The sequence below is a fragment of the Mus pahari genome, chromosome 19, assembly GCF_900095145.1.
Source record: "Mus pahari chromosome 19, PAHARI_EIJ_v1.1, whole genome shotgun sequence".
NCBI lineage: Eukaryota > Metazoa > Chordata > Mammalia > Rodentia > Muridae > Mus > Mus pahari.
The window spans coordinates 42,975,682-42,986,761 of record NC_034608.1 but is presented as its reverse complement, the minus strand read 5'-3'; the positions used below and the strand labels follow the sequence as shown (position 1 = coordinate 42,986,761).

At 48.1% G+C, this 11,080-nt stretch overlaps 1 protein-coding gene and 1 long non-coding RNA gene across 5 annotated transcripts in view; one reads left to right on the top strand and one right to left on the bottom strand.

Annotated features, from left to right (window-relative positions):
* Positions 1-1,918: 1,918 nt before the first annotated feature.
* Positions 1,919-9,721, bottom strand: LOC115062606. Of its 3 annotated transcripts, none has more exons than XR_003842555.1 (4): positions 9,661-9,721; positions 9,176-9,326; positions 8,225-8,357; positions 1,919-2,898 (listed from the first exon to the last, which is right to left on the bottom strand). It is a non-coding gene; the product is annotated as an uncharacterized LOC115062606 (long non-coding RNA). The 3 variants fall into 3 exon arrangements; XR_003842556.1 differs by lacking the exon at positions 1,919-2,898 and adding an exon at positions 7,661-8,143; XR_003842554.1 differs by lacking the exon at positions 1,919-2,898 and having other exon boundaries at positions 7,661-8,357.
* Positions 9,722-9,743: 22 nt separating this feature from the next.
* Plekha2 (pleckstrin homology domain containing A2) overlaps positions 9,744-11,080 on the top strand; it is a 59,988-nt gene continuing 58,651 nt past the window's right edge. The window contains exon 1 of one of the 2 annotated variants that reach the window (XM_021219582.2): positions 9,744-9,837. The gene's annotated coding sequence lies outside the window, so the exon portion shown is untranslated. Of the gene's footprint in view, positions 9,838-10,126; positions 10,210-11,080 lie in introns of those variants that run through there. The other variant, XM_029532137.1, reaches the window with a different exon arrangement.

Here is an 11,080-nt window from a genome sequence, read left to right as displayed (position 1 = left end):
AATTACAGATACATAGTAATAATAATATTAATACATTGCGGTATATAATTGCACATAACATAATATTTAAAAAGATATAGCCGGGATTGGTGGCGCACGCCTTTAATACCAGCACTCGGGAGGCAGAGGCAGGCAGATTTCTGAGTTCGAGGCCAGCCTGGTCTACAAAGTGAGTTCCAGGACAGCCAGGGCTATACAGAGAAGCCCTGTCTCGAAAAACCAAAACAAACAAACAAACAAACAAACAAATAAATAAATAAAAGATATGAAGTAAATGGCATGAGTGAATCGAAAGCTCTGCTTTCATCACCTTGGGGGTGATGCTGGCCCCCCCAGAAGCCTCCCCTCTCATCAGGAAAACTGCTTAATACTTTGAGCTGAAAACAGAGGCTCTGCCCACACAGGCCAGCCAGTCACCTGCCCAAGGTCCTCCTAGGAGTACAGACCATAATCAGAAGCACTTACAATCTTGGGAACTCAAGGTCGTCTCTCTCTGTGCTGCTGTGCCATGGTTAACCATTCCATTATGAACACAGGGATGAGTCAGATGCGGTCATTAACTCCCCTCCCCCTCCCCCATACCTCCATACCATCTCCCCATCTGCAATGACTTCTCTGTCCTCTTGCTATTGATTCACTGGGAACCACGTAGTCTGCCTACTCAGACGCTCTTACCTGTGCCTGGACCTCTGATGTCAGAAGGATGACACCAGCCCTGTGTCATTCCTGGAAACCCAGATAGTCCAGTGAGAGGATGGGGGTACACCTGGCTGCGTACCCAAATCCAGTGCCCTCAGAACTGAGCCTTAGGTGTCAGCATACATCTAGTTTCCTGGTGCTGGAATTTGCTAAAAGAAAGAGTTCGGTTGGACCTGGGCTCAATTCTCCAATCACCTACCACATTTAATCTGAATACAGTTTCATCTGGAGCCATTGCGCAATTATGATGAAATTGGAAGAAAACTTCCAAGTCCCTAGCAATTCGTCTGAGTTTTCTTGAGAATCAGAATTTGCCTGAGACTTTTTTGTTTTGTTTTTAAATGTGTTCGCCACAATTGGGGAATGAACTCTGAGTCTCTTGTTCTGGTAAGCACCCTACGAGTGAGTTATATCTCCAGTCAAATGGAAGGGAGGCTTGTGCGAGAGTAGTTATATATTGGCAAGCATTTTAAATTTGAGGACACAGCTATTTATATGTTATTCTTGTCTTGACCACAAAGCAACTATGAAACCTTTAATGTGCTTTCATAGTAAGGATTACTTTAAAAAATTCTCATTTCCCCTCTAAACATAAAAGAATACCTGTGGGGCTGGAGATAAGGCTCAACAGTAAAGTCCACTTACTGCTCTGGCAAGGGACCCAAGTGCCATTCCCCCGGCACTCATCTTAAAGCTCATACCCTCTCTAACTCCAGTTCCAGGAGATGCCCTGCATCTTCTGGCCTCCTATGGCACACCATGAGCTTGGTGCACTTATATACACACACATAAAATATAAATAAACATTTAAAAATTGTACAGAAAGCAATTTATGCTCATTAAGGAAAACTTAGAAAATCCCCCAAATAATTAAAACAAAACAAAACAAAACAAACAAACAAAAAAATCTGGTCATTAAAGCCATCACCCGGATAAGTGATGTTAACATTTTTAGGTGATTTCTTGCAAAATGAACATTATTAAGCACTTCTTTCTGCCTGGACCCAAAGGCTTAGAGGAAAGCAGACACTCGAGCAAGCTGGAAGAGTTGCTGATTTATACTGCTAGCGCTCTGCAGTTTGAACATCTTGTTATCTAGAGCAGGTTGGCCTGGAACCCACAGAGATCTGTCTGCCTCTGCCCCTGCCCCTGCCCCTGCCCCTGCCTCCTGAGAGTGGGATTAAAGGTGTGTGGTCAGCGTCCTTTGTACCTTGCGCTGCGTTAGGCTGTTTCCTGTTGCTATAAATGGATATACCAGTCCGAGCAATCAGTGAGGAGAGGTTTGTTCCTGGTTCTTGTGGCTGACGATGGCCTTTGTGTTGGGCTCCGTGCGGGACACCTGAGGCCAAGGGGTCTCAATGTAAGACACAGATTTTCAGACTCACAAAATGGCCTGTGTCCACTGGTCCAGAATGGATCCCTCAGCCCGGTCAGCTCTTTTGTTTAACATTACGAAGTCCGTCATTTTTATGTTTGTTTATTGACTAGGGAGGGGAATGTGCGCCATGGTGTATATTGGAAATCTGAGAACACCTTGTAGGAATTGGTTCTGTCTTTTCATCGTGGGTTCTGGGGCTTAACCCTAGGTTGTCACGCCCAGTGGCTAGTGCCAGAGCTACCTTGCTGCCCAAGTCCCCTAGTCAACTCCTAAAGGTTCATTTGGTCCCACTTCTTAACACCTCACAATGAGAATTAAAATCTTCTATGAGTTTTTCAGGGCCTAAAAAGAGTTGTTTCCTCTAAAATGATGTAAGGATAAATATTACTGTATCCAAGTACGCCTTTTGATTTTTTTTTTCTTACTGTTTGTACTGTGCTGAGAACCCTTGGGGTCAGTCACCTGCCTTGTTGATGTTCAGGCGTCTCCAGGAATAAGTGGTCCCAAGTTGATTCTCACCGATGGTGTGGGCCGTGGTCTCCACGTGGATTTACTAATAACCTCCCTTCCTCCTGTGATCTCAGAGCTGAGCACAGGAAGCAGAACCGAGTCTGAAAAGCCAAGTCTATGACAGCGCTGAAACATGGTCATGAGGCTGAGGGTAAGGAAGCTACTTGGTTCTCCTGGAGAAAGAGATGGCTGTCGGCTCCTCCCAGAAGCTCTGTCTGAGTCACAGGACTTGGGATCCTGGCGGCAGACTGCAGGCACCAAGCTGACAGGCCCTCTGCAGGCAGGAATCCACTGGGATGGCTGACTTATTTCTGGGAACAGGATGAACACTCAATTTTAAGTTTTGATTAGACTCAGATTTAACAGTGTAGCAGCTATGTTTTCCAAACTTCACTAGTAGGAAATAATTCCGGTGCATGTGTGTACCTCTGCATACATGTGGGTATGTATACGTACACGTATCCTGTTTATATTTTGCATTTGATACCATGCATAAACTTCCAGGAGTTCACAAAAGTTTTATCTCCCTCCATCTGACTTTATCCCTGTTCCTTATTACAGTCTCCCTGTGTTATAAACAGAAATTTCCGACGTTTCTGCCACTTCCCCTTTTTTTTTCTACCCTGGAGACTTTGAGAATTTGAACTAAGAGCTGGTGCTGGACTTGGGCTGGGAGACCTGTGATTCAGAGCTGATGGCTCAGATCATGACAGGTTGTGTGAGTCTGAGATTCAAATCCACATTCTTACCAGACAGGATCCCAGCATGAAGGGGAAGTGGACACAGCCCTGCCCCTAACCAAGAAGACATTTACAACTGATGCCTGCTGGGAAGGGGAAAATCAGTTGTCTCCAATGTCGCAGTATATCCACCACACTCCAGGGCAACACAAAACAGACTTCATGGTGTGTGTGTGTGTGCCCCCACACCCTTGTGTGCTTTTTGGTTAATGTTTTTTTGCTTGCTTTTGCTTTTATCTGAGGGATGGAGAGGGAGAGAGACTGTAACACTGGGTGGGTAGGGATGTGGGAATTTCAAGGAGTGGGGGAGGGGAAGAGTTTGATCAAAGCAGATTCTATGAAAACAATTGAAAAAAAAAAAACCCAAATATATAAAAGTAATTGAGCCTGCTTGCAAGTTCCTCTTCATGAGACTCTGAACATAATGTGAGCACTACTGTAAGATGAGACACTAAACATATCCCCTAAAGAGTGAGATTTCTTTCAAAAAAATTGGAAGAAAAGCTATATACTTCCACCTGTCAAATGAGATTAACAATCCATTTTCTAAGTGTTTACAAACAGTTGGCTCTTTGTAGAAAACCTTCAGGGTGAAGTACAAAGCTTTTGTTGTTTTGTTTTGTTTTGTTTTGTTTTTCCTAGACAGGCTTTCTCTTTGTATTGAGTCCTGGCTGTTCTGGAACTCACCCTGTAGCCCAGGTTGGCCTTGAAATGAGATCTGCCTGCCTCTGCTTCCCAAATGCTGGCATTTAACATAAAGGGATGTACCACCATGCCCACAATGCAAAGATTTTAATGTAAGACACAACACTGACTTTTATTTGTTTTTGTACAGACTGGAGGCGAGAACACAGGGCCTGGAGCATGCTGGGTAAGTGCTTTGCTGCCGAGCTGCACACGTAGCCCCTGACACCCTCAACACTTAGCATGTACCCTAAAAGCATGAGCTCACTGCTGCCCATTAATGGTATAAGAAAGACATGACTGTTCTGCAGAGACACAGAGAAGGAAAGTAACCAGTCCCTTGATTGTCCCATTAGTTAATGATAGACAGGGAGTCAAACCCTTGTCGCTTGATGCTGGAGTCCTATCACTATCACTAAATGATCACCAGCTGTGAAATTGTTTCCTGTTTCCTTCTGATTGTGTCCTTTCTGGTTCAGGGACCTTCAGTGGCTCAAGAAGACTGAAGCTGTGACTGCAGAAACCTTGGCTCAGCACTGGGGGACCCCGCAGCCCTCCATCTCCCTGCTGTTTCCATTAAACTCTCCTTGCACCTGGGTGGTGGTTTGAAAGTGGCCAACAAGATGGGATTTGGGGTCACCATGGAACAAACGTCTGGGCCTGCCTGTCTATGAGAAACTTTCTAGACTGGGTTAGTTTGAAGTGAAAAGACCAAGTCTAAATGTGGGTAGCACCATCCCATGGGCTGTAGTCCCAGGCTGAACAGGGAAGAGAGAGTGAACAGAGAACAAGCATTCACCTCTCTTAGCCAGGACAAGGGGTACAGGGTGACCGGCCTCCTCCAGTTCCTGCTGCCATGACTGTCCAAGGGACTGAACTGCTTGTGAGCCGACCACTCCTCCTTGCTCCCTCGAGCTACTTTCCTTGGGCTTTTTCTCACAGCAACCCAAAAAAGTAACTGATGTGCTCCCGTGCTTTCTCAGAACTGATCAGCTGTGCTCCCCACCAGGGCTTGTACATTCTTTATGTGTGTGTGGGTATTACACTCGTGTGTGTGTGTGTGTGTGTGTGTGTGTGTGTGTGTGTGTGTGTGTCGCATGCAGGCAGGAACACATAAGCATTTGTGTGGAAGCCACAGGCTGATGTCAATCATCTTCCTCAATTACTTTGCATTTTTATTTCCCCTTAAAGGATCTCTTATTGTATATGGGCTTTACTGATCCAGCTAGATGCTAGGACGGCAAGCATCAGGGATCCCCCCTGTCTCTGAATGCCCAGCTCTGGAATTACAGGCAGACATCTGTGTTTCCAACTGTTGTGTCCAGTTTCACAAACTCGGATCCTTGCCTTGCAAGCACTTTACCAGCTGAGCCATCACCTCAGCCAGCATTTAATCATTTTTGGTCTTAAATCCTCTTTTCACATTTACACATGTCATCTTTCAAGGTCTCTTCAAGGTCCTGTCTCCTTAGTATCCGGAACCACAGCTGCCCAGGCTCCTCCAAATCTCCCCTTCTTTGTGTGCCTTTGTCTGTTATGCTAACCCGCCATTCCTCAATGGGGTGCCCCCAGGACTGCGATGTGATTTTCCATCTTATAGAACTGTTAAATCACACTAAAAACTTATCTGTTATTTAAAAGAAATGGTTTGTGTATTACTGTTTTGCCTGCCTATATGTCTGTGTGAGGCTGTTGGATCCCCTGGGACTGGAGTTATAGACAGTTCTCAGATGCCATGTGGGTGCTTGGGATTGAACCCAGGTCCTCTGGAAGAGCAGCCAGTGCTTTTAACCATGAGGCCATCTCTCCAGCCCTAAAATTTACCCAGGACCTGGGTAGGCACTGTGACTGAACATGAACGCAGCACTTGAGAAGCACTGGGAGTCCCAGGGTAAGCTTGTTTTCTTAGACTAGCTGAATCAGCAAATTCAGGATTCATCAGAGCTATTCAAGCAACCTCTGGTCTCCATACAGAAGCGCCTTAGAGCATGTGTGCATACACATACACAGTTATGTACATGTGTGACAATACACAGATGAACACACACACAACCCTAAACACTGCAGAATAGATGTCTTCAAAGCTAAATCTACCATTGAGATCCCTCTGCTTGCCCAAAGGGGACCACGATTAAGAATTCGAATTTAGGACATCCCCTTCAACATCTTCTTGTAGATGATGTGGAAATATAATGAGCAGGACGGAGGTGAGGCGTCTTCCATTCTGTCCTGAGCTCTTTGTAAGGCTTGTTACAAGTCAGTGTAGCTTAGGGAAAGTAGGCCAGATGCCGACTTAAGTGTTAAGCTCTGTACCTGGGTTTCATCTTTGTATTGTTAATACTCATTTCAACAAAAAATGGAAATAATTGTTTCTGAACTCAGTGTCATTGTAAGACTTGAACTAGGGTATATACTTATACATATATACATATATATACACACACACACATATATATATACATATATATATACATATATACACACATATATACATATATATCTCAATATGTATGTATATCATTTATCAGTAAATGCCTGGAAAAGAAAATAGAATGTATTTGAAAAGGAAAATGATAATTGGTTCAGAAACCTAGCAGAATAGTAGTTTGAGTAATCCTAGAATTGGATGGCGCAGTACTCTTTGGCACTCTGTCATTAAAACAAGTAATGACTGCCTAGAAAAATGGCCACGGACTCCTGGAGGTACACCACTTGGCCTCAAAGCAGTTTATCTCTGGGCAAAACTCACTGCTGTGAAGGGGACCAAGCAAATTGACTTTGGCCTCATCAAGTGGCCCCGGCTGCAGCTCAATAGCTTGATAACAGGAACCTCTGAGGGCAGAGACTAACATGGTTCCCTGGAGGGAACACTGGTTCACCACTCCATGTCATTAGCCTCTCTAGGTCACTAGCCATTAGCTTTGAAAATAGAAAGGGCAGAACGAAACAGCTGCGTCAGACATAGGTCCTGACTAGACATCCCCAGTTTTCAGGGGACGATTCTCTACTGGGAGATTCTAGGAGTAGTTAAGCCCTGTATTCTTGAGTCAATCAAGACCACTAACTAGCCACAAAACCTTCATCAAATTTTGAAACTTTATGTTGCTCTGATCCGGGGAGGCGCCTGAAACAGTCTTTGGCGTCCTTCTCCCTATAGGTGAGACCCACATCGTCAGTTGAGTGCAGTGGGACAAAGCAGATGAATAAAGTCAAGACAAGGAAAATATTTCAAAAATGAATTTATCAAGAGATGCCAAAGGCTGGAGAGGCTAGATACAAAAGCCGCCGTAGTGTGATTTCCATCGTGCGAAATGTCCTAAATATGTAGACTGGGTGGAGAGCAAATTAGGGATTACTTAAGGCTGGAAGAAGAGACGAAGGATGGAAATGGTCTGGAACTATACAGTGGCCACAGATGTCACTACGGGTGCACATTAAAATTTTTTTTTTTTTAAAGATTTATTTACTTATTATATGTAAGTACATTGTAGCTGTCTTCAGACACTCCAGAAGAGGGCGTCAGATCTTGTTAGGGATGGTTATGAGCCACCATGTGGTTGCTGGGATTTGAACTCCAGACCTTCGGAAGAGCAGTCAGGTGCTCTTACCCACTGAGCCATCTCACCAGCCCTAAAATGTTTTAAAATGGCGTCATGTCTGGTATATGTATTGTTGAGACAGACAGACAGACAGACTACAGCAAGTTGAGTTGAAGCTCTGCTCCGAGGTGCTTGATAGAGGACATGGAGGGGTTATCTTGAGAAGCCTGGGAGACCAGGATGCTAGAAGGGGTTTCCGTGCAGAAATTATCATCTAGTCCCTGCTGGGGATGGAGGCAGCAGAAAGGAGGCTCTCGGTGAACTGTGAGCCTTCCTCAGCTGTGGGTCTTGCTCTCCCCCAGGGACAAAAGCTGACCTCAGCTGGGCTGAGGCTCACTCAAAGCTCACAGATCTACCAGCTTCCAGTCGGTGAGAGTCACTACCTGTCACAGAGGCTCTTCTGGATCTCCGGAATATTGAAGGTGGATTTCCCTGCCGTTCAGAAGGGTACACACACAGGTTCTCACCTTGTCTTTGGTGGAAACTGAGGCCTTTGGCTTCTCTGCCTCCCAGGCAGCCAATACAGTAGTGCTCTGAAAATATTTGTGGGTCTGACTGGGTGAGTCAGGCAGGCCTCACAGGAGTTGTTTTATGGGTTTTAATAGGAACCATACCGTGAAATCCGATGCTCCACCGCGCTGCTGCTAAGCGATCATCCCAGCGGGAGTTTTGGGCAGCACTCATTCAGCAAATTCGACCGGAGCTGATGGTTTAGAGCAGCCTCCATTTTACGGTAAAAATGACCATCTCGTTAAAAAAAAAAAAAAAAAAAGTACATAGCACCTTTGTGTAGGAAGGAAACCCTGCAAGAATTGACTCGATTGACCCAGATATAGAAACTGAGGCACTGAGCGAGGTCACGGGTCACCAGCTGCCTAAGGGATGGGAGCGGGCTAGGAGTAATGCTACTTGAAGCCCCGATGCAGGGCAAGGGACCTCCTCGAACGTACAAAATTGACGTTGGTGTTTACTTCAAGGGAAATGGCTGCCCCCACCTCGTTTTCTTTTCCTTCCTCATTCAGAGCAAAATGTTCTAAAGCAAACGTCTTTTTTTTCACACCTGAGCGAACTGGGCGGCTCATTTTCGCTTTGGCTATCAAAATAGAAGAGGAAGCGCCTGCGGTTTCATCAGGGGAGCTTTCGGGGCGTGTGCTGCAGGGCGTCCCGCCTTCCTGCCGGCTCACCTGGCTGCGGCCCTCAGCCCCCAGGCTGCCAGGCTGCCTTAGCCTCGCACCTTACTTCCCACCCGCACAGCCAGGCCTGGTCCTGCAGAGCCTCCGGGGGAGAGGGGAAGGCGACTTTCTCACTACTCCCTCCGAGGACCTTGGACCCACACGGCTGACATCAACATCATCCTCCCCGCCCCCAGTCCCCAAAAGCCGCATCTCTCGGTGCTCGGTCCCTGGGCTGACAGTTTTACGGTAAAATTGAGTCCACTACATTTAGGTCTCAGATGTTGTCCGCCTGACTTTACTTATATTTAAATGTCAATGTCTCCACGAGGGAGGCCTGCGTTAGACCGGACAGACCTGCCCTCTACTGTCTGGGGACCCAGAGCAAGTTACCTAATGTCTTGGAGTCTCGGTTTCCTCATCGGCACCAGCACCGGATTGATACCTATGGGTTGCTGTGTGACTGAAGGGCGAGGGCGCCGGAGTTCTGTCTGGTCACCCTAGGCTGAACCTATAGAATCCAGCTTCTCTTTCCCACTTCTCTCTGTGCTCCGAGAAGGGCCAGGCAAGCTGGGTCAGGGCGTTGGTGACCCTCTTGGCTCCCGGGGTGCACTGCAGACCGCAGGGGGCGATGCGCTCCTCTCTCCACCCCTAAACTCAACGCCCCCTCGCCCTCCGAGCAGCCGCGGTTTGGGCCGGCTGCACAGTGCGGGAGAAGTAGGCTCGGGACGTGACGGTCGAGCACCCCAGCGCGGACACCTGCTGCAGCCGGGTTACATCCCACCAACCCCCTTCCCCCACCGCCCCCCGCTGCTGTCCCCTCGAGGTCTCCGCACCCCTCTCCTCCCCCCTGGAGGCCCGAGGAGCATTGTACTCACATCCGGGGCTGGGTTTTGCTTTAATGCGAAACGAAATTAACCCGGAAAAAAGAGTCGAGAGACGGCCTTGGAGGACAGCTGAGGATAGGGGAGAAGTGTGCCGCAGGACAGGCGGGAAGCGAAGCCCCGAGGCGCAGAGCCCTGGGACCCGATGCGACCCTTGCTGCGCAGAGCGCGGTGAGTCGGACAGAGAGGCGCAAGGGCCGGGGCGCGGCGGGCAGAGGGGAGCAGGGCGGCTGGGTTTGCTTGGTGGCGCCAGTCCCGGTGGTGGACGGCGACCGGAGGTGGCCCATTGGGCCACCTCCCTAGCTCCCAGGAAAGCCCCAAATGCAGCCCCTCCTCCAGTGTACTGGCGCCTCCTGGGTGACCAAGGTCGCCACCGCCAGGGGTCGGGCTGTGGGGTGGGGCGTGTGGGGGCGGTGTCCTGCGGAGCTGCAGATTCTCACGTTTGCAGCGGCGAAACTTCTCCGAGGTTCAAGCACAGGGGTGGTAGCCCCTCAAGGACTGCCCGGGCAGCGGGTAGGGGAGGAGCGCAGAGAACGTCCCCAGGCAAGTCCCTCGGGCACGAGTTGGGTGCTGGAGCCTCTTCCTTCTCCTTCTCACTCCTTTTTAACTTGGCGCGGGCCTAGAATGCTACCCCGGGGAGACTCCTCCTTTCGTCTGCTCCCGCCATGGGCTTCTGGGATTCCTGGCAATGGAGGTGACTTGGTGGAAAACGTAGGTCGGTGCCAGGTTAGGTAACCCTTTGGAGGGGAAACCTGCCTTCTGTCCCCTTTAACGTCCGCGCTTCCCTGTTATGCTCAGCTATGGAGACTGTGCCGTTAAAATTTAAAAGGAAAAGAAAAGAAGAAAGGAGAGATGGGGCCAGGTCGTGTGGGAAGGAAAAAAAAAGTATCCGGGCATGACCAGGGCACCCTTGTACACCTTCTGCCCGGGGCAGCCCTGCCCCGAGTCTTTCACCTTTAAGGCTTCCTTCCTTCGTGAACATCTTCCGTTTGTACTCCTTCTATCCCTGATTGGACTCAAGAGTTTTTCAGAGGCGCATAAAACACTAGAGGAGGATCAGGGGAGACCGAACCAGTTGTGGCTCCTGAGAGCATTTTGGTTTGCAGTAGAGGGCTGAAGTTCCAAAATTGTGCTAGGGTTCTCAATGTCTTTGATTAGCTGTCCCCTCCCCCACTCTTTCTTTCTTTGTTGCCTCCCGCCCCCCCCACTCCCCCACCCCCTCCAGGAGGAGTATAAAGCTTTCAGCAACAGCTAAGCAGAAGACACGGGAAGGGTAGACGTTTTATCTTCAACTTGGTTTCATCTAGTGACTTGTTAATAATAATAATAATAATAATAATAATAATAATAATAATAATAAACCTGGTAATAAGAACGTACTAAGTTAGCAGTGGGCCAGCAGCTCAGCCCGGTC